Below are 24,451 nucleotides of genomic sequence, written 5' to 3'. Positions count from 1 at the left end.
TATCGTTTTCAAATAATAAAGCATAAAAATTATATAATTTTAAGTTGGAACTAGAAAATATTTTGTTAACATTAAAAATAATTTATTAATATTATTATCTCTTAATAATAAAAGTAATATTAATAAATTAATTTATGATATCTTTGAATATATATGAATAAATTAAATAAATCCCAACTTGATAAATAAAATCATTGAATATATACAGCTAAATTAAAAATAATAAAATCCAAGTTTTTTTAATTAAATAGATAGAATTTCTATATATAAATATGGGATAAATTATAAGAATATGCAGGGAAAAAATTATTTGAGAAACTACACTAATTTTTTTTAAAATTTACTGAATTACGTTGTTTTTGGAGATAGAACGGAAGACGCGCCTGACGCATTTTCACTTTAGTAAAAATTATTTTTTTTCTTGCGGTTGGAAATTAAGGGTTTGTTGATTTATTTTTGTCCGTGCTTGAAATAGACATGATTATAGTTTTGAGGTATGTTTGAATTTACGGTGGTGTCATGGAGCTAGGTGGCATAGAGATTTCATCTGCCATGTGAGTATGGAGTCATCACCCTGGAAGTCGGATCGCGTTGCAACTCAAGGTCCCAGTTGGCAGTGATTATACGGTCTGGGGTTGAAGTGTAGCTGGGGCTTCAAGTTTACAAAGGTTATGCTGTCAAGGGATGGAGCATAAATGGGACCGTAGTTGACAGTGGTTATGCGGGCATGACAATGAGTTCTTCTCATCAAAAAAGGATACTTTATAAAACTCAAACATAAACACAAGGAAGAAAAACATAGTGACATTTCAGTATAATCAAGTAGTGTGTCTTATCCATCACCACCGAAGGTAGTGACCCCGTTATTATAACATGTGATAGAATTGGAGTGTAACAGGTTATACTGATAATGTCATCGCCTTTAGTAAATATGAACAACACGAATTACTTAATTATACTAGAAGGCCTCTTGCGTTTTCCTTCCTCATGCTTATGTTTGAGTTTTATGAAGCATGTTCCTCAAATGAGGAGAAACTCGTTGTCGTGCCCACATTAGCACCGTCAACTACGAGCCCAATATGCTTCATCCTTTTTAAACTTGAAGCCTTGGTTACACTTCAATTCAAGACGGTATAATCACCGTCAACTTGGACCTTGAGTTACAAAGCGATCCTGACTTCTCAGGTGATGGCTCCATACTCACACGGTAGGTAAAATTTGTAGGTTATTGAGCTTCATGACATCACCGTGAACCTAAACACAACTTAAAACTATGACTATGTCTCACTCAAAGTAAGAGAAAAATAAATCTTTAAACCCGAAAATTTCAACATGCAAGAAAAAGAAAAATAATTTAGGATACTAAATTAAGGGGATGGGAACGTGCATTTATATACGGATGAGGCGGGGTAAAAAGGGAATTTTTATCTCGGGAATCTCGGGTTCTAGGGGCTCAAAGACAAAAGCAATCAAGTTGGCCTAGAGGTTGAAGTGGCTAAAGAGAAAACACTCCCTGTAGGAGGTGTTTTCATCTGACATGGCAGAGAACGTTTTCTCTCTGGCCATTTCAACCTTTAGGCCAACTTGATTGCTTCTACCCCTATGCCTTAACAACCCAAGATTCCTGGGATAAAAATTTCATGATTCTCGATAAATGCCGCTGCAGAGGAGTGTTTTCTCCCCAAAAAGAGCTCTATAAAAAAATCCAATACAAGCCTTTGATTTTTCATACCGACTTTCGAAGCAAATTGTTTATCTGAAGGATACTTGACATTAGGGATAATCGGTGTTGTCGTGAAAACTTGAATTTTATTCCTATGCTATTGTTGAAGCAAAGGTAATTCGTTAAATTACATGTAGGTTTAGGGTTTTGGGTGATGAGAACTATATTTTTTTACTATTTTCTCGATTTTAAACATGTGGACTAGGCTATTTAGTTGAAGATTAGCAGACGAGTTAGAGTTGTTATCCATTACAATGGTCAAATTTGTGAGACCAAAATTGGACCCGTTTTTGTATTAGCACAATCTAAAGATTTCATATTCAACCGAACCATAACTTTAAAAGAGCTTTGGACAAGGAAGAATTTCGAGCCTCAAATGTAGGTATCTTTCATCACTAGAACCATCTAGATATGTCATTTTTTAGATCACTAGGGACAACAATCTGGACTAGGTGATAGAATCACATTGCTCTAGTGGAAATGTTGTACTAGAGTTATATGCCGGCTTCGTCGAGGAGGACAAAAGTTGTCCAAGCTTGATTATACCGTGTCTACCAAATCTATGTTTGATTAAAAAGCTGAAAGTCCCACTGCACGATTATGCGATGGATTCACATCATTGCTGCAAAGCTCATACCAAGACCTGCTGGAATCATCATCAATGATGAGGCATTCATCCGTTTCGCCTATTCGATTATTGGGGTGAGGAACAGTCGGGCGTATTTGGTTACCGGGCCTACGACACACCCGTACGACATTCTGTCAGTGCCTTTAATTTAAACTTCGGCACGAAAATATTCAACACTAGTAACACTCACACGGGCACGCCATCAAGTTACTAGGGTGGGTCAAACAGAAGTGATTTTGGGGTTGACATCGGATTTTCAAGAACAGATGATCTACTCCAGACAACCTCGACCGACCAAGGCACATCCAACCTTGGACTTGCAAATGAGGTTGATAATGAAGCAGGAGAAAAGAACGAACAGGTCATGTAAAACCTGTTTTTAGTGGCGTCGAAAATAGTGGTTTCGGGACCACCATTCTGATAAGTGATTTAGTATTTTAATATTTATTTAATGTTTACTAGCATGTATTAGGGTCATATTAAATTTTTGTTAAGAAATTTTAAGGTTTAAATAGGTAATTAAGTAAAAGGCTTAAATCGTAAAAGTTACAAAAGTTGATGTTTATTAGCTAAAAGTATTAAATGGTTATGAAACCTTAAAATAATGGACTTAATGGATAAATATACCATACCATTAGTTAGTGGATGAGTATGCCATGGTTTTTGGTGTTATTTTGATAATTTAAAAGCGTTAATTTTGTAATTATGTAAATTAGAAATCAAGTAAAACATGAGAAATAGTGTATCATCATCTTCCTCCTTTCTTTTTGTTGTTTGAAGGGAAGAACTAGGTTCATCCAAGCTCATTTCTATTGCATGGTATGTAGTTTTGTCTCGTTTTTAGTGATTTTATGTATTTGAGCTCGTATTAGCTTAATCTAGCTATCCTAGGGTCAATTTGTAAAGTTGTTAAAAGTTTAGGGACTTGCCATGAATGAATTTGTAGTGAATGTGAATTTAATTAATAGATTTTTAAGCTTGGTTGATTAATAGACAAATTTCGTTAAGTGATTTTTAATGATTTTGTGTTTAAAGACTTGTTTGAGAAAATAGTAAAAGTCATTGATAATTTTGTGAAATGGTTGAAAATATGGGTTGTTTATGAGCCTTATAAAAATTAGCCAGCATGATTTTTAGTTAAAAATGGTGAATTTGTATGTTTCGGGTTTAGGGGCTAAATTGTACAAAAGTTAAAATGTTAGGGGTAATTTCATAATTTCACATTAAAATGGATTATAGGTTTGAATTAATTATTTTACGTTATTTGGATTGTTTAATTGAGTTAAATTACTATTTAGATCAAGATACGAATCAGCCGGACTTAAACCGAGGAAAAGCTAAAATGTCAAATTAGTAGTCGACTTCATTTTTATGAATGTTTTTGTCGAGGTAAGTTTATTTTTCATTTAAAGTATTTCATTTGGAAATTATAATGTTAATTTATATTCTTTAAATACTTATTTATGAAATGGTGTTTGGATTTTCTTGAATTGAGAAAAGGAAAAGACCATGGTTGAAAGATACCAAGGCACTCTCGAATCAATGAAAAGGATGAAAAGGTTATCGATGAAAAGGTTGTCGATAAGAAAATTATCGATTGAAAATGTTATTGATTGAAAAGATTATTCAAATAATATATATGTGTTATGTAAAGTGATTCTATTTGAGATTTATTTGTTCATTTATTTGAACTTACTATGCAATACATGCTCATGTTATTTGTATTTTTTCCTTATAGGTCATGAAAAGCTTGGTTGGTTAGAAGGTCAAGGGGCATTCACACTATTCATCCTTTTTCTCAGTAGATGTTTAGGTTATTTTGTAGTTGGTTATGAATGGCATGTATTAGGATCTTTTTGTTTAAATTATCCATGTCATTTATGGTATTTGAATTGGTGACTTTTGGTTACATGTATATATGTTTTGGTACTTGATCAAATGGTTTTGTTGTAAATGCTTGTAGTATTTTGGACGATGTTTATGATGATGTATGTATATATATTATAAGTTATTTACATGTGAATTGAAAGAGATGGAATATTGAGTAGTTCCATTATATATGTTTTAGGTGATAATTGAGTTGGAATTTTAGATTCTTGAAAGCGATTATTGATGATATGATTGAATGGCATTAGCTAGATGATTATATATTACTTTTGATGAATCTAAGTACCATTTACTTTGGTGTTGGTTAAAAGTTTGGTTTTGATTCATTTGGACATGAAATATGGTGTCTTTTGATGACATACTGATTTGGTTTATAGAATGGTTGATTTGGTATACTTTGGAGTGTATTTGTAGGTGTTTGGACATATGAATGCATGTGTAAATGGTGTGTCTTGGTGTGCGAGCTTGGGGTTTGATTTGGCTTGTTTTAAGGGAAACTTATGCAGTACACGGCCTGGGACACATGCTGTCACACGACCACCCCACGCGGTTGTGTGTCAATATTATTTTAAGTGCAGGTTTCACATGGTCTGAGGCACGGCCCGCGACACGGTTGCGTGTCTTAAGTCAGTATATAACATGATCGAGCACACGGCTAACAACACTATCTTGTGACCCAACATCGAATATGCACGCGGTTTGGCGCACGGCCTGCGACACAGTTGTGTGGCCTTATTTCAAATTCTCACATAGGCGAACACACGAGCATGGACATGACTGTGTGTCTCTACTTCGAAAGTCCATACGGTCTAGGCTATGTCACACGGCTTGCCACACAACCGTGTGACCTTTGTTTCCAAAATTTTCAAGTTTTTCCAAATTTTTTTTGTTTTTTTGAATTGATCTCTGAATATTCCCAAGTTATTTTTAGGGCCTCGTATAATAGCTCAATTTTAGTGGTATTAGAAACAGTGGTTTTGGGACCACAATTTCGATAAGTAAGTTATTATTTTAATATTTATTTAAAGTCCATGGGATTATATTAGGGTCGTATTAAAGTTTTGTTAAGAAATTTTGAAGATTAAATAGTTAATTAGGTAAAAGGACTAAATCAAAAAGGTGCAAAAGTTGAATTCAATTAGTTAAAAGGGTAAAATGGCTATGAAAAGGTAAATTGAAGGATGTAGTTGGTAAATATACTATATTGTATGCTAGTGGATGCGCATGGGTATGTTTTATTGAAAATTTTGATTAATGATAAGGGTAAAGTAGTAATTTAGTAATTAAAAGAAAAATTAAGTAAAGAAAAGATAAAACAAAGCTATCATCTTCTTCATTTTAGTTTCCAAAACCAATTCATCATTGTTGAGATTTCTATGTTTCGGCCAAAGCTTATTCCACATGCATGGTATGTAATTTTTACCCGTTTTTAGTAATTTTTTATTTTTGAGCTCATTTTAGCTTAATCTAACTAGCCCGGGGGTTATTTGTAAAAAATTTAAAGGTTGAGGGACTTACCATGATTATTATTTAATGTGTTTTGATGTTAGTTGATATATTATTAACTTTAGTTGTTAAACAAACATGTTTTGTTAAGTGATTTTTGATGAAATTGTATTTAGGAATTTATTTGTGAAAATAGTAAAATTTCATGGTAATATTGTGAAATGATGATTTAAATGGATTGATATGAGTCCCTAAGAAATTCGGCTAGCTTGTATGGAGGATTAAAATGGTTAAATTTCAAGTTACGAGCTTGAGGACTGTATTGTGAGAAGTTAAAATATTAAGGGTAATTTTTTTATTTTATATAAATCTGAGTTATGGATCGAATTGAATTCTTGAAGTACTTAATTGAATGAAATTATATATTTAGATCAATATAAACAACAACCGGACTTAAATCGAGGAAAGGCTAAAGCTTCGGATTAGTTTGCAACTTTACTTCTACGACCATAGTTATCGAGGTAAGTTTGTATGAAATATAATCGTATTAATGTTAGTTAAATTGACTATCTATTAAATTGTGTTAGCTATAAATGGAATTGAATATACATGTATCAATGTTATGAATAATTGAAGGATAACAAATCTAGTTTGAAGCTTAAGAATTCTTAGGATACGAATGACATATCATTAGGAATTTCATGTTTCGAGTACTAGTCTTGAATGTTCTACTGATAGCTGAGGTCCTACTGATGGTTCAACAGGTAAGTAAAGGAAAGGAATGGTAAGTACACAATGGGATATTGAATCATGATCTGTGAAATGGTTAATGTAATAAATGATGGGCATTTGAAAATCTACTTATATTATGGTTGAATTTATACGTATCATGGATGAGCTTACTAACTTGTGAGTTTCATGGTGCTTGTATAGGCTTTACTAAGCTTATGGTCTTGGTAATGATATTATGCTTATTCTATAGTTTGTACTAAAGAAATGTTAAGTTATGTTTGAGTTATACGAGCTTACTAAGCACTCGTTGCTTACGTAGTTACTTTCCTTTGTTTTATAAATTATCGAAAGCTCGATTGGTTGGAAGCTTGTCGGGGATCAATCACACTATCCAACAACCATTTTAGTAGTTTTTGAATATTTTGGCTAAGGTTATAAATAGCTTGTATAGGACCTTTTGTAATGATATTTCTTAAATGTGTAATGGATGTTTTGGTATGCATATGCTTTGAAGTTTATGTTTGGTTTGATAGACTTTAATGCCTTACCAAGTTAGGTCATTTTGGCCTCTTTTAAGTACTTGTATATAAGATCCTTTTTGGTATGTTTGTGATGGCATGTAAATGGTCATATGTGATATCATTTGGTAGACAAAAGAACTAGGTTTTATGCTTGAAATGTGGTTATGTTGCTTTGATTTGATCAATAATGTTTTGACACAAATGTAGTGCCTTTGAATGGAATATTGGTTAGATGAATTAGGATGTTTGAAATGGTATGTTTAAGTGTATTTGAATGATGTTTAAATCTCTTGAAAGTGTGCACAAATGGGATTGTTGGTTAGGTGTGTTTTGGCCTTGAAATGACTTGATTTTAGGGTCAAATTATGGATTACACGGTTTGGGACATGGGCTGTCACACGGCCTGGCTACATGGTCGTGTATCATTTGTAAATTGCTAGTGTATTAAGTGAGTGAGTTACACGACCTAGCACATGGCCTGCAACACGGATGTGTGTTGCAAGTTAGAGAGTTACATGATCTAGCACACGGCCTGCGACATAACCGTGTAACCTAACTCAATGAATTATACGGGTGGAGACATGGGCTGGGACGCGACCGTGTGTCCCATTGTTCAATTGTTACACGACCTAGGCTATGTCACATTACCGTGTGACCCCTATTTTCAAGATTTTATAACTTTTTCTCAAATATTCTATTTTGTTTCAAATTAGTCCCAGATTGTTTCTAATATACTTTTAGGGCCTCGAAGGCTCGATTTAGGGACCAAATGCATATGCTTTATTGGTTTGTAATGTGATTAATTTATTTAATGATATGATGTTAAATGTTGTTTCAATTGTTCGGTAATGCTTTGTAACCCTAATCCAGTGATAGAGACGTATTAGGATGTTAAATTTAGTGGTATCAGAGCTACGGTTTAGTCAGTTCTCAGACTAAACATAGCATGTATGGAGTTTAGAAATACATGACATTATATAACCTGTGATAGTGTGATATCTCCTGACTCAAATTGAATTATGTTTTCATATAGACAAAAGATGCCATCCAACCGAGCTGATTCCGATGAGGTTGATAGTAATACGCAAGCCTCTGTTCATGGAGCAGCTAGTAATGGGCCAATAGCTGAGGGCCGGAGAAGTAAGACGAAAGAAGCATGCTTCCAAATGATGTTTGAGTGGTTCTCTTAATTCGTTAGAACAAGCCCGATGGCTTAACAACCTCCACCCTGTCCCATACCCCAACTTGTCCCCATAATTTCTCAAGGTTTAGAACTGGTACGAATGAATAGACCTCCAGTTGATAAAATTCATAAGTATGGAAATGAAGAGTTTCGCGGTACTACAGAAGATAATCTAAAAAATGTTAAGTTTTGGTTAGAGAATATTATCAGAGTTTTCAATGAATTGTCTTGCTTTCTTGTTGATAGTTTGAAATGTGTGATATCATTGCTAAAAGACTCAATGTATCAGTGGTGGAATACTTTGATTGCGGTAATACCAAAAGATCGTGTGAATTGAGATTTCTTCCAAACTGAATTTAAAAAGAAATACATCAGTCAGAGATACTTTGATAAGAAAAGAAAAAAGTTCTTAGTGTTGAAGTAAGGCCATAGATCTATCGCAGAATATGAAAGAGGATTAGTGTAACTTAGCAAGTATGCTCGGGAATGTAAACCATCAGAAGCTGTTATGTGCACTCGGTTTGAAGATGGTTTAAATGAAGATATCATAATGTTAGTTGGGATTCTGGAATTGAAAGAATTTGTGGTTTTGTTGGATTGACACATAAAGCTGAAGAACTTAGTAAAGCTAAAAGAAAGGTAGATTATGAGGCTCGTGACACTGGTAAACGACCTATGGGAAAATCATTTTCATCTCTATTGAAGAAATCAAACTTATTTCACAGTCGTACATCAACTTCAGTGGGATTTTTAGGAAGAGATAAAGGGAAGCAACATTCAAATTCGAGACCTCAGGCTACTTTTGTAGTGAGTGTAGGTAGTGTTCGAAATAATAAACTGGAATGTCAACAGTGCAATAGCTGACATTTCGGGGAGTGCAGATTGAGAGATGAACCATGTTTTAAATGTGGTTCCTATGACCATTTCCTTTGAGACTGCCCTGAAAGATTTGGTAAAAAGAAAGCTTAGAACACTCGTTCGAGTAACACGACTGTGAGAAGGAGACCATCCAGAAATAGTGGTAATACAGGAAATAGTCCAAGTGGGACGAAAGGTTCTATAGTTAGATCTGAGGCTTAGGCATTAGCTAGGACTTATGCAATTCAAGCTCGTGAGGAAGCTTCGACACCTAATGTGATTACCGGTACATTTTTTATCTTTGATACTAATGTTAATGCTTTGATTGACTTGGGGTCAATGCACTCATATATGTGCATAATCTTAGTGTCAGATAAGAAAATACCTTATGAGTCAACCGAATTTGTCATCAAAGTAATGAATCCTTTAGGTCAGTATGTGTTAGTTGATAAAGTTTGTAAAAACTGTCCTCTGATGATTCGGGTTTGTAACTTTCTGGCTGATTTGATGTTATTACCATTTGATGAGTTCGATGTAATTCTTGGTATGGATTGGTTGACTCTGCATGATGCTGTTGTGAATTGTAGACGAAAGCAAATTGTGTTCAAATGTCAGAATGGTGAAACGGTACGGGTTGAATCTGATAAATTTGATGGTACAACTAATATTATTTTAGCTATGTCAGCTCAGAAATATGTTAGAAAAGGTAGCGACGCGTTTTTAGCTTATATATTTAATTTTAGGGCTTTAGAATTGAAATTAGAGTCATTTTCGACTGTTAGTGAATTCTCGAATGTATTTTTAGAAGAGTTACCAGGGTTACCACCAGCCAGAGAGGTTGAATTTGCTATTGAGTTGGTACTAGGAACATCTCCGATATCAATAGCTCCATATAGAACAACACCTATAGAATTGAAAGAGTTGAAAGCATAGTTGCAAGAATTTACAGACAGAGGATTTGTTCGGCCTAGTTTTTCTCCCTTGGGTGCTATGTTATTGTTTGTTAAGAAAAAGGATAAATCAATGCGGTTATGTATTGACTATAGGCAGCTTAATAAAGTCACGATAAAAAAAATCCTTTGTCACGTATCGATGATTTGTTTGATCAACTGAAAGGTGCAACTGTATTTTCCAATATTTATCTCCATTCTGGATATTATCAGCTGCGGGTTAAAGATTCGGATGTGCCAAAGACTGCTTTTAGAACCAGGTACGGACACTATGAATTTTTAGTTATGCCATTTGGTTTAACCAATGCACTTGATGTGTTTATGGATTTGATGAATAGAATATTTCGACCATATTTCGACAGATTTGTAGTTGTGTTCATCAATGATATTTTGATCTATTCTCAAGATGAAATTGAGCATGCACAACATTTGAGAATAATTTTGTAGACTTTGCGTTAGAAAAAGTTGTTTGCTAAATTTAGCAAGTGTGAGTTATGCCTTCAAGAAGTTGGATTTTTGGGACATGTTGTATTGGTAGACGATATTAGAGTTGATCCGAGTAAAATATCAGCTATAGTAGACTAGAAACCTCCGAGAAATGTTTGAAAGATCAGAAGTTTCTTAGGTCTAGCTGGATATTATTTGAGATTTGTAAAAAAAGTTTTCAATGATTGCTACACCGTAGACGAAGCTACTCCAGAAAGATATCAAATTTGAATGGTCTAAAAAGTGTCAACAAAGTTTTGAACAGTTGAAACTGTTCTTGATCGAAGCCCCTATGTTGATTCAGCCTGAATCTGGTAAAGAATTTGTGATTTTTAGTGATGCTTCATTGAATTGTTTAGGTTGCGTTTTGATGCAAGAAGGCAAAGTGGTAGCTTATGCTTCTTGACAATTAAAACTACATGAGAAAAACTACACAACTCATGATTTAGAGCTTGCAACTATTGTGTTTGCTTTAAAGATCCAATGACACTATTTTTATGGAGAAAAATGTCATATCTTCATAGATCACAAAAACTTGAAGTATTTGATGTCACAAAAAGAATTAAATTTGAGACAGTGTAGATGATTGGAGCTGCTAAAAGATTACGATTTGATCATCGATTATCATTTAGGAAAAAATAATGTTGTTACTGATGCTTTAAGTAGGAAGTCCTTATTTACTTTGCGAGCTTTAAACACTCGATTGATGTTGATTGATGATAGTTCTATTGTAGCAGAACTAAAAGCTAGACCGACATTTCTACAACAAATTTGTGAAGCTCAGAAAAGTGATTCTGAGTTGATTACTAAACGAGAACAAATTGAAAAGACACCTGATTCAGAATTTCATGTTAGTTCTAAAGGTATTTTGTATTTCCAAAATAGAATATGTGTTCCGAGGAATTCTGATGTTATTCAAAAGATTTTACAAGAAGCTCACAGCAGTAGTTTTTAGATACACCATGGTAGTAATAAAATGTACGGTGATTTGAAACAGATGTACTGGTGGCCAGGTATGAAACGAGAGATTTCAGAGTTTGTATCGAAATGTTATCTGGATTATTTCAGGTATGAAAAGCTGGGCATGAGGTACATTCTGGATTATTACAGTCTGTGATGATTGCAAAGTGGAAATAGGAGCGAATTACGATGGATTTTGTATCAGGGTTACCTTTGTCTTCGCGAAAGAAAGATGCTATCTAGGTTATCATGGATCGATTGACTAAATTTGCACATTTCATTCCAGTACGTACGGATTATTCACTTGAAAATTTGGTAGAATTATACGTTTCTGAGATTGTTAGACCTCATGGTGTGCCAGTGTCTATTATCTCCGATAGAGATCCATAGTTTACTTCTAGATTTTGGAGTAAGTTACATGATGCTCTATGTACTTGACTACATTTAGTGCAACATTCCATCCACAGACCGATGGTCAGTCTGAGTGAGTGATTCAGGTACTCGAAGATATACTCCATTTTTGTATTTTAGAGTTTGAGGGTAGCTGGGAGAAATTTCTTCCGTTGGTTGAATTTGCATACAATAATAGTTATCATGCAAGTACTAAAATGGTGCCATACGAAGCTTTGTATGGTCAGAAATGTAGAACTCCATTATACTGGTTTGAACTGAGTGAGAAAATGCTATTCAGTGTTGAATTGATTCGAGAAACTGAAGAAAAAGTCAAAGTAATACGTGATTGTTTGAAAGTTGCTTCTGATCGTAAAAAATCATATGCGGATTTGAAAAGAAAAGACATTGAATTTCAAGTTGGTGATTGAGTGTTCTTAAAAGTATCGCTTTGGAGAAAAGTTCTTTGTTTTGGTCGAAAAACAAAGCTTAGTCCTCGATTCATTGGACCGCATGGGATCATCAAGAGAATTGGGCCAATAGCTTACCATTTAGCCTTACCATCTAAATTAGAGAAAATTCATAATGTTTTCCATGTATCGATGTTACGGTGGTATCGATCTGACCCTTCACATGTGATTTCACCTGTTGATGTTCAGATTCAGCCAGATATGTCATACAATGAATAACCAATCAAAATTTTAGCTCGAGAAGTTAAAGAGTTAAGGAATAAATGTATAGCTTTAGTTAAAATTCTCTGGCAATTTCAGGGAGTTGAGGCAGCTACCTAGGAATTGGAAGAAGCTATGAAAGTGCAATACTTGAACTTATTTTCTGGTAAGATTTTCGGGGACGAAAATTTCTTTAGAGAGGCAGAGTTGTAACATCCCAATTTTAGTGGTATCAGAAATAGTGGTTTTGGGACCACAATTTTAACGAGTGAGTTATTATTTTAATATTTATTTAAAGTCTATGAGATTATATTAGGGTCGTATTAAAGTTTCATTAAGAAATTTTAAAGTTTAAATGGTTAATTAGGTAAAAAGGACTAAATTAAAAAAGGGGCAAAAGTTGAACTCTATTAGTTAAAAGGGCTAAATGGCTATAAAAAGGTAAATTAAAGGATGTAGTTTTGTGAATATACCATATTGTATGGTAGTGGATGTGCATGGATAAGTTTTATTGAAATTTTGATTAATGATAAGGGTAAAGCGGTAATTTTATATAAATATGAGTTATGGATTGAATTGAATTCTTGAAGTACTTAATTGAATGAAATTATATATTTCGAGTAAGATAAACAACAACTAGACTTAAATCGAAGAAAGGCTAAAGCTTCAGATTAGTTTGCAACTCTACTTCTACGACCATAGTTATCGAGGTAAGTTTGTATGAATTATAATCATATTAATGTTAGTTAAATTGACTATCTATTATATTGTGTTAGCTATAAATGGATTTGAATATACATGTATGAATGCTATGAATAATTGACGGATAATGAATCCCATTTGAACCTTAAGAATTCTTAGGATACGAATGACATGTCATTAGACATTTCATGTTTTGAGTGCTAATCTTGAATGTCCTACTGATGGCTGAGGTCCTGTATTTGCTGCGGATTCTCCACAGCTCATGTGAGCATCATCGTGTAGCTAACATTCTGACCCACTGCTTGTGTGAGTAGTCCCATTTCACAGCTCGTGTGAGCACTATTGTTAAGAAAAAGTTACAGTTATATGGAAAGACATACTATGTGTGAGCATTCCCAAGTATTCGATGCAATTCTAGATGGTTTAACAGGTAAGTAAAGGAATGGCATGGTAAGTACACAATGGGATCTTGAACCATGATCTATGAAATGGTTAATGTAATAAATGATGTGCATATGAAAATATACTTATATTATGGTTGAACTCACATGTATCATGGATGAGCTTACTAACTCGTGTGAGCAACCATTTCGGTAGTTTTTGAATATTTTGGCCAAAGTTATAAATGACATGTATAAGACCTTTTGTAATGGTATTTCTTGATTTTTTAATGGATGTTTTGGTATGCATATGTTTTGAAGTTTATGTTTGGTTTGATGGACTTTAATGCCTTACCAAGTTAGGTCATTTTAGCCTCTTTTAAGTGCTTGTATATAATATCCTTTTTGGTATGTTTGTGATGGCATGTAAATAGTCATATGTGATATCATTTGGTAGACAAAAGAACTAGGTTCTATGCTTGAAATGTGGTTACGTTGCTTTGATTTGATCAATGATGTTTTGACACAAATGTGGTGCCTTTGAATGGCATATTGGTTAGATGAATTAGGATGTTTGAAATGGTATGTTTAGGTGTATTTGAATGATGTTTAAATCTCTTGAATGTGTTCACAAATGGGATGGTTGGTTAGGTGTGTTTTGGCCTTGAAATGGTTTGATTTTAAGGTCAAATTATGGATCACACGGCCTGGGACACGGGCGGTCACACAGCCTAGCTACATGGTCGTGTGTCATTTGTAAATTTCTAGTGTATTAAGTCAGTGAGTTATATGGCCTAGCACATGGCTTGCGACACGACCATGTGTTGTAAGTTAGAGAGTTACACGGTCTGGCACATGACTTGTGACACGGCCGTGTGACCCAACTCAATGAGTTACATGGGTGGAGACACGGGCTGGGACACGGTTGTGTATCCCATTGTTCGATTGTTACACGGCCTGGTCTATGTCACACGACCTGGCCACACGGCCGTGTAACCCCTGTTCTCAAGAATTTGTGACTTTTTCTCAAATCTTCTGTTTTGTTTCAAATGTTTGATTGGTTTGTACTGAGATTAGTTTATTTAATGATATGATGTTAAATGTTGTTTTAATTATTTGGTAATACTTCGTAACCCTAATCTGGCGGCGAAGACAAGTTAGGGGTGTTACACTCCGTAGGCTTGGTTTAAGGCTCGTAAGTATAGTTTTGCAATAATTTAATTGAGTTATTAAATGTTAGCATTTAATTTGCATAATTGTTTCTATTGTGAAGTTAAATGTTTTGTTTTGTGCTGTAATGCTCCATAAGCCTAGTTCAGCAATGAAGACGAGTTAGGGGTGTTACATTTAGTGGTATCAGAGATACGGTTTAGTCAGTTCTCAAACTAAATGTAGAAAGTATAGTGTCTAGAAATACATGCCATTATATAACCTGAGATAGTGTGATGTCTCCTGACGTAAAATTTTATCTTGTTATTGATTTAGATCAAAGAAGACTTCTGAACATAATCAAGCTAATTTTGATGAAGTTGAAAGTAATATATCAGCTTTGATTCAGGGAATTGTTCATAATGAACATACTTTTAGTGGGCGAAGGAGCGTGCAACGACCTGGTTTTCAGTGGGTCAAAATTACGGTTCTGAAATGTCATTCTTGTAAAATGTGTTCATAGATATTAATATTTAATATTTATGAGACTAGTATAGAAACCTATTAAAGTTAGTCTAGTAATTTTACTTAATCGATAGTAAATTAAGGTACAAGGGTTATGATATAAAGTCAGTGGAGTTGGAAATTACGATTCAAAGATCCCATTTCCATAAACCGAGTTAGTAGATATAATTAAATAATATTTACGAGTTAATAATAATTTTATATTAACTTTTGATCAGATAAATTTACTAATTAGATAATTAGTAAAAGTACAAGTGCATTGGTTCTTAAGTTAACAATTTTAAAATTTGAGGTTTGGAGACCTTATTTCCGTAAATCGGTCTCATAAATAATATTTATAAATGTTTACGGCGTTAAGTTTTTAGGTAGATTAAATTTTGGTTAGGTAATTCCGTGTACTTAGTGCTTAATTTAAGTGCAGAGACTAAATTGCATAAGAGGTAAAAGTGCAATTTATAAAAGGATTATAATTAGAAGTTAATAAATGGACTAAAGTGACAATTTAACCACTAAATTAAATTGTTTAGCCGTTTAGTATATATATTATATATATACGTGTGACCAATTAAAAAGGAAAATGAAAATAAACTTTACAAAATAAAATAAAAAAGGTTTAGTTAGTGGGGTGGGTAAAATAGAAATAGATTGTTTCTTTACCCTTAGACCATCGATGCTTGGGAGAAATCGTTAGGGTTTTCAAAAGGTCAAGCTTCAATTGGTATGCTTTAATTAGTCTGTTTCTTATAATTTTTACGTTTTTGGAATTCGAATTCTATAAGTTACCGAACCCATGTAATATTTTTCGGTACTATTAGAGATTGAGGATGTTACAATTGTTGTAAACTTAAAGTGTTAGGGGTTGATTTGATAGATTTTTGGGTTAAGTTTGAAAGCTATGTTGGTCCCAATTTTTAGGGATTTGATTGAATAATATACAAAGGTTGTGTATAGTTAACGTGTTCTATTTGTTTAATCCATACCTGACGTCAATCGGGAACCTTAAAGGAAGAAGGAAAAAGACAAGGTCGACGACAAATAGCTTGGTGATCACGGTTGGTGTTTCTATATTTTAATTATTGTGCAATATTTGGTGTTATGGTCAAATAAAATTAAAATGTTAGTTGGAAATGATTTCACACATATTTTTCGGTTGTACCAACCAATGCAGGGAGCATTTATTGTCGGTTAGATCAACCAGTGCTGGGCACACATATTTGTTGGTTTTACTAATCAGCGTAGGGCGCACTTATTGTCGGTTATATTGACCAGTGCTGGGCACACATATTTTTCTGTTTTACTGACCAGCGCAGGGCACATTTATTGTCAATTATATCGACCAGAGCTGGGCACACATATTTATTTATTTTACCAACCAGCGCAGGGCACATTTATTTTTGGTTATACCAACTAGTGCTGGGCACACATATTTTTCAGTCCTACCAACTAGAGCAGGGCACATTTATTGTTAGTTATACCAACCAGTGCTAGGCACACTCATTATTGATTTTTTCGGTTAGCGCTAGGCGTAATTCATTAATACAGATTTATCTGTCAGGCACCTGGTGCCAAATTTAGAGTGTTAATTGGAACCTTATACATGGCTAAAGTTGAGTTACGTTAATGAGGAAAATAAAGAGATGGAATAGAAATAGAGGTTATAAATGAGTTTGATGAATGGTATTAAATGGAATGTGAATTTGTTGATTATTCTACAATATAACTTGGTTTCAGATCATAAGAATATTTCTAATTTTTTATCCAGTAAATGAATCCAATTTCTGTTATGTGTACATGTGAGGTACTCTTTTGTCAGATTGTCAGTTCAACATCCAACGGCAATCCCAGACTCTCAATGTTGGTGGTTTGTTTCTTTTTGGTCTTAGTATGTACCTAGATGGTTTATGGTCTTTTTTTTTAGTTATCCCTTTTGTAACGATGTAAGCATGCATATTGATAAATGAATGTGATTATTTTGCAACGTTAAAAATGTGTTGAGCTACCAATTGTGGCATATTGGTTAGATTTAGGATGGATAATTTTGGCATGCTTCTAGTATCCTTGGAACTATCATAAACCATGTGAAATCTAATTTTTTATAGGGTTTTTTCGTAAAATAAGTAGAAATGTTGTTGAATTTTTTTAAAATAATTTTACCACTACACTACCATTTCAATAAAGTGTAATAGTAAAATAGGTTGTTACGGCATTTAAAGGTGTCATTTTATATTCGAATCGTCTAATTGGGTCAGATATAAGTTGTCAGAAAGTGAGACACGTGAAGCTTTCTTTGATATGATGTTAGAATGGTTTACCGACTTTATACGAACCAATCCGATGGTTCAATGACCTCCGCCTACTCTTGTACCTCAACCAATTCCCCTTGTTCTGCAAAGTACGAAACAGACACGTGTAAAAAAGCCTCCTATTGATAAGAAGTGGAAAGAGTTTCTTGAATTGAAGCAAGGTAATGGAACGATAGTTGAATATGATAGGTAGTTTGTCAGACTCACTAAGTATGCTCGTGAATGAATTCCATTAGAGGTAGTTATGAGTACCTGATTTGAAGAAGGCTTAAATGAAGATATCCGGTTGCTTGTTGGGATTCTGGAGTTGAAAGAATTTGTTGTGTTAGTAGACAAAGCATAGAAAGTCGAAGATTTTAGCAAATCGAAGAAAAAGGTAGAACCGAAAGCTCAAAACTCGAGTAAAAGAAAACTGGAAAAGTCATTCTCCTTTCCTTCAAAGAAGATAAACGAATTTTGCATCCATACTTTAGTTCATCTAGATTTTCTGGGAGAGATCAAGGAAAGCAAGCTAGCTCGAGACCACAGCTTACCCTAGCAGCTAGTGTTGGTAGTGTTCGTAACATAAATAAGCTAGATTGTCAACATTGTGGTAAAAAACATTTTAGAGAGTGTCGTGCAAAGGAAGGGTGTTGATGAATGAATAAGTGCCTGAACCTGTTGTTCATCAGACAAAGTGTGATCTGCATCTTTCATCTCACTTATCATGTTTAACGTTTTTCTTGCATGATGTCTCATGTTATGGTTGGGTTGTTTTTTGTAAGTATCAAACTTGATTGTGAGATATCTGAGTTTAATATTCGAAGTGCCATCAAATTTCACCTTATGAGCAATCCACATCTCTTTTGCAATCTCATGCTTTCTAAACTCACGCATGATGTCATTTTACATACCATTTAATAATGTTATGCAAACTATGGGATTTTTCTTTTTCCAAGCATCATAAGTCTATTGGTCCCTTCTATTTTGGGTCGTATTTACCTCTTCAAGCTCTTCTGGGGCATTATTTGAAACTTCATGAACCTATTATTCCTCTAGAACATATTGGATTTTCATACTCCAAATCTCAAATCCTCATTAAGATTTTCACATTTGTTAAGCTCAACAACAATATTTTATGAAGTAGATGTTATTTCAGAATATGTTCTACATGAAGACTAATCTGCCATAATTTGATAAGTCAAATTAGGCTTTCTCGAACACTTGATAAGTTTATTCTTTAGCAATTTACAAGTCTTTTCGTTGCTTTTTATTGATTTTTAGTTTCTAGTGTTAATGGTAGTTTTTCTTACATTTTGATCTTTTTGAGACCCAAATTGGAAAAACTATGCCATTGGGATTCTAATGGGTTATTTGAGTGAGTGTAGGCAAACGACTAAGGCCAAACCTCGAGGAAAAACATCAACTAATGTGGGTGTCACGAACTAATGCCATGATGTCGTGACATTGACCCTCCATCACATCAGGGGAGCAAAACTTCAACGAAAAACCAACCTTGAACAGTTTGCCAAGGATATTGTAACACTAGGTGTTTTGTGGCACGACACTGAGCCCCAATGTCTCGATTCCAAGCCTTTGAGGTCGCGATTCTAAGTTGATGATTGAAGTGAATGAGCCCATGGCCACTACTAAGGATGTCGAGACACCAACTAGTCTGTGTTGCAACATCAAGAACCCCCAAGCTAAGATTGTGCCTATTGTTGAAGTGTTGCGACACCAAAGCTTGAGTATTGCGACATTGAAGCCTAACAGGGTGAAAAATACTGCATGGGCAATTTTGTGTGCAACACCAACTCATGTCAACTCATGTACTTCAAGGTCTTTTTTTTTGTCAAATTTTAGGGTTGTAAACTTGGTTGATTCAAGACATACTTGATGCCAAACATAAAATAGCCATCTTTATCATCATTTTAGCTCTCTCTTTTATTCTTTCACGATTTTTAGGTTTTCAGTTTTTCCTTTCTTAGCTTAGTTAGTTAGTAGTTGGTAGTTCTTCATTTTTACTGTAGCTTTCACTTTCTTTCAATTAGATACAAAACTTTCTCTTGTTACTTTAATTTCTCTAGTATCCAATAGATTTTATCTTTGAAATCTTTCAAAAGTGTAAAAATCTCAACTTTGGTTGTGCTTTTATCACCATTAGTGTTGCTATCATCTCGAGCAAAGACTCCCTCAAGAGTCATTAAGATTTTCTCAACATTGCCTTTTTATATTTTCTTTAATGAATCATTTAAACATGAACTTGACTGATATTTGTATGTTGATGATGAATATGCACTAAATCTTGTGGTGGTTGGTTGATTGAAATGTTGCATGGTTAGTTTTTGGGTCAATGACTAAATCAGATAGACTCCAAACTGAGAATAGGTGAGACCGAGAGGAGAACCTATTGCAAACCAATTTGATTGTCCCGATTTAGTTTAGTGAGGTTGAAAGATAAACCAGAGTAAATCTTTTAATTAAGTAAAATGGTGATCGAAAGGTAAAATTGAACCAATTAGGAGTTTGAGCAATTTAGATCCCTAATCCAAGAATTGACTAGCAATATGGACATCAACCGACCACTTTAGCCCATTGAATTGATATTTGTACACTTTTTTCTATTATTCAATTTAGTCCTCCTATGTGTAATTTAGCGGAATTAATCTTTGGTGACGAGTTTCCGTAATATAATGCTTAATGATTAGCTAGCTAGACTTCTTAGTTGCATGCATTGTCATTGTTAATCACCTTACAGCTTGATCTCTCTTGGGTTTGATCCTCGGAACGCTCAGTGTTCCGTTATAACACACAAATATTACAACTGATCTGTCATACTTGCAGTCAAACCATTTTAATTTCTGATATTTTTGTGTTGATTCTGTACTCGACGTTCACACGCCGTGATGTGGTCAAAGACACGCACACATTAACGCCTAGCATACTTAATTCCCATTTATTTTATTATCACAATAAAGAAAAAATAGTGATAATTATCATATTATACAGAACCAACAATAAACTAAATTTAACAATCAAATTCAATACAAATATGTTAATTGTGACTAATTTATTTAATTGTAATAAATATCACACTATTTGTAATATTGAAAATATAATGCATAAACGACAAAAAGAAAAAGAATAACATAGTGCATTATATATTTACATAAAAAACTCCGATACATTTTTAACATATTGGTAGTGAAAAGAAAATGCAAATATAAATAAACACCCAAAAAAACTAGTCATCGAGCACCACATACTTGATCTCATCATCATCATAATAAATTTCTTGAGAATCATCAATCACTTTTCTCAGAACCAAGATGAATGCCATAAAGTCTTATGATAGCTTGATATCTAACATAGCAATCCACATAGAGTAACAAGCATGTTGTGATTCCTTCTACGAGTGGTGGAGCTCGTGGTGGAAATCGCAGCCCGCCTTGTACACAACTTTTTACAAAGAGATGAATCAGGGTAGCATATATCTGGTTCTCATCGGAGAACTTGATTTCGTCCAAGAGGCTCTTTTAATATATGGTTAACAATGTCTCTCTTAGACTTAGAATTTTAACATGGCCGTCTCTCATTATTAAGCTACCCGCCCAAAACAACTCTTGGATTTTGCTATTCACTTTCATGACATAGATAATATCATCTTTAGGAATGCATTCGCCCAAATTCGATGGGCCCACCACCAAACGATAGTTTGGTTGGCTATAATGGTATTTCAGCCCGAATCCATTCCAGGCTCTATTACCAGAAAATGTTGAATAAGCATTCCCTTCCTTCACCGCTGAATAGCCATTCCATTCCACGGGAGTAATTTTTTTCCCCATTTTCATTTTTTGCCCTCAGCTTCATCTTCTCCTTTCCTTTCCATCTCTGCGTTTCCCTTTTTTCCTTCTTATTTCCCTTCATCTTATTTTCCTTATTTCCTTCTTATTTCCCCATCTGCTGCTACTGTTTCTGTTCGCCTTCAGCATTCGGCTTGGTCTTCAGCATTCTGCACCGCGACTGCTGCTACTGTTTCTGTTAGACCTTTTATTTTCTAGGGTTTCTGTGACTTAAAATGAAATAGCTCTCTCGTATTTTTCATTATTTTACTTTTCTGTTACTCAAGTTTGGGTATTTATTTTTATTATTTTCGATTCACAGTCTGAGCAACCCGAACAACCTGTAGTTGAAGATGACGACGACAACGATGACGAGGACGATGATGACGATGACAAGGATAAAGATGACGCTGAAGGTAAATATTCGTTTTCATTTAATTTCTTATTCATTTGTTAATATTTTAGATTTAGGGTCGAATTGATTTCAGTAGTGCTATCGTTTTTGGTTAATTATATATGTTTCCTGAATCTTGAATTATGCCTGAGCTTCGAGTCAAGCTTCTAGTGTTTTTGTCTTGAATTTGATCGATTTTGATCTTTGTTTAGACTCTTTTTTAAGCTTTGTTATTGATATCGGTGCTACTGCTATGAATCAAAACCCGGGAACCTTCAAGTCTAGGGTTCTTGATGGATTTAGATACCTTTTTATATTCGTACTATGTTACATGAACTGGAGTGTAGATGTTGGAAACAGTATATGTATGACATGGTATTCTTTTTTCATATATTTAGAGGGTTTTTAGAGGGGTTTATCTTCATATTTTTATTCAACTCGGATATGTGTCCAACATGCGTGTTGGATTCATCTATGAACTTAATGTTTTATGTTAATGTATTCCATGCATTGCAACTTTCGTTTCTCTCTGTACCATTCTTTAAGATGTTTTAAGTGATAGTGGAGATTTATATCTTGCTAAAATATGGTATTCTTCATATCACTGTGTTTAGAGTTTCATATTCGGGAGGGTTGGGACTTTTTCTGTTAAGAGATTCATCTTTTGTGTTGTTGTTCTGTCTCTGGGCATGGTTAGATTCTTTCAAGTTTGTCTTTGTATTTGGAGGTCCTTGAAATTCATATTGCTATATCCATGTACCAGATACGAATACTTAAAAAGAAAAAGATCTCAAGCAATATAGGTTTGAGTATTTAATTTTAAATTTCTTGAATCTTGAATCATGCCCAACCTTCAGATCGAGGCATCAAGTTCTATATGATCTTTTACTTGGATTGATTCGGTTTTGATCTTATTTATTGATATTAGTGCCACTGCTATGAATCAAAATCAAGAAACCTGCATGCCTAGGGGTTTTGGTGGATTTAAATACCATATCATATTTATCCTATGTTAAGACCTGGATTTAAGTTTTGGATATGGCATGCATCTGATTGTTGGACATATATTTTCAGGGTTTTAAATGGGTATTAAGAAAATGAAGTTAGATTCATTTATTAACTCACTGTTTTATGTTCTTAGTATATTCTATGTTTTGCAAGTTTTACTATTCTGCTAAATGTTTTAAGCTGTTATAGAGATTTATATCATGCTAAAATATGTGTACCTTTTACCAAATTAATACGAATCAAGCCCTATTGATCATGCATTTAGAATTCCACATTCAGGGAATGATAAGGATTGTCATTGAATGACGGTTGGGAATTTCTCTTGGTTTTTTTCTGTTAAGATGTTCATCTCTTACATTGTGTGTTCTGTCTCAAGCCTTCATGACGTAGATGGAACTGGTAGGTCAAAGCAAAGCAGAAGTGAAAAGAAGAGTCAAAAAGCGATGCTGAAGCTTGGGATGAAATCGATTCCGGGTGTTAGCCGGGTCACGATCAAGAAGGGCAAGAATGTAAGTCCCCTTTTTGTATTGTTAACCACTCGATACCCTCCTGTCATTGTTCATTATTGCTTATCATGATAACCCATTTTTCCATTAAATTCAGATCTTATTCGTCATCTCAAATCCAGATGTCTTCAAGAGCCCTGCATCAAATACATATATAGTGTTTGGAGAGGCTAAGATTGAGGACTTGAGCTCACAACTGCAGACTCAACCTGCTGAGTAGTTTAAGGCTCCGGATCTCAACCATGTAATCTCACAACCCGAGCCATCGACTATGGCCCAGGACGATGAGGAAGTGGATGAGACTAGAGTCGAGCCAAAAGACATTGAGTTGGTGATGACACAAGCAGCAATGTCGAGATCAAAGGCTGTGAAGGCGCTCAAGGCTGCAGATGGGGACATTGTATCTGCTATAATGGAGCTAACAACTCAAATTAGGATGAAACTGACCAAGTCTGTAAGCAGAGCGTAAAGACCATATTGGAGCTTCCATCTAGTCTTAAAATTTGTTATTTATTCCATAGCTGTTGGAGCTTTTATTATTGTTGAAATGCTGTATAGTTCAAGTCTTCTCGCCATTGTCGGGGCTGGTGAACAAGTGCTTCACAAATTTAATCTTTTTTGTTAATGGAATTTTTGTTCTAATTTTTTTATTATAATTTTAGCAATCAAGTTTGTAGATGATAATGAATTACTATTGCTGCAGATAAAAGGACTTTAAAGCTTCACAGTGCACCCATTTGGGATATTTTAGTGCAAATTCTTCTGTCTATTTATGTATGATTTTGTCTAGATGTAACTCAGGATGGTGCCATCTGCAAACAACTTTTCAATGTTTTGTAACTACCTAATTATGGTCTGGAGAGTTTCCCCTTAGAACTAGCAATATTAGAGATGAAATGATACATCATTTTCATACACAAATAAATAACTCAAACATGACAAGAATATACGAATACTTCAAAATCCGTATAATATGAATTATTAATTATTAATGTATCAAAAATTTCTATAATTAAATGACCTTAAACACGATGATGACATGACAAAATACATGAACATGGCACAGATATAATAAAGTAGATTATATATTATTTTTATAGTATTATATATTATGATTTTAGTAAATTCAAATAATAATAATTATAGTAAGAATTTTATTAAATTATATTTAATAATAATTATGTTAAAATATGATTAAATTATTTATTATTTATATTAATAATCTTAT

The 24,451-nt window shown here is 34.0% G+C and overlaps 1 pseudogene; it reads left to right on the top strand.

Moving 5' to 3' along the window:
• The first annotated feature begins 7,977 nt into the window (after positions 1–7,977).
• LOC105797545 (nascent polypeptide-associated complex subunit alpha-like protein 1) lies at positions 7,978–23,901 on the top strand (annotated as a pseudogene).
• Positions 23,902–24,451: the final 550 nt, after the last annotated feature.

This window comes from Gossypium raimondii, chromosome 9, assembly GCF_025698545.1.
Source record: "Gossypium raimondii isolate GPD5lz chromosome 9, ASM2569854v1, whole genome shotgun sequence".
In the NCBI taxonomy this organism is placed as follows: Eukaryota; Viridiplantae; Streptophyta; class Magnoliopsida; order Malvales; family Malvaceae; genus Gossypium; species Gossypium raimondii.
Note: the sequence above shows the minus strand (reverse complement) of the source record. Positions and strands in the feature narration are given on the sequence as shown.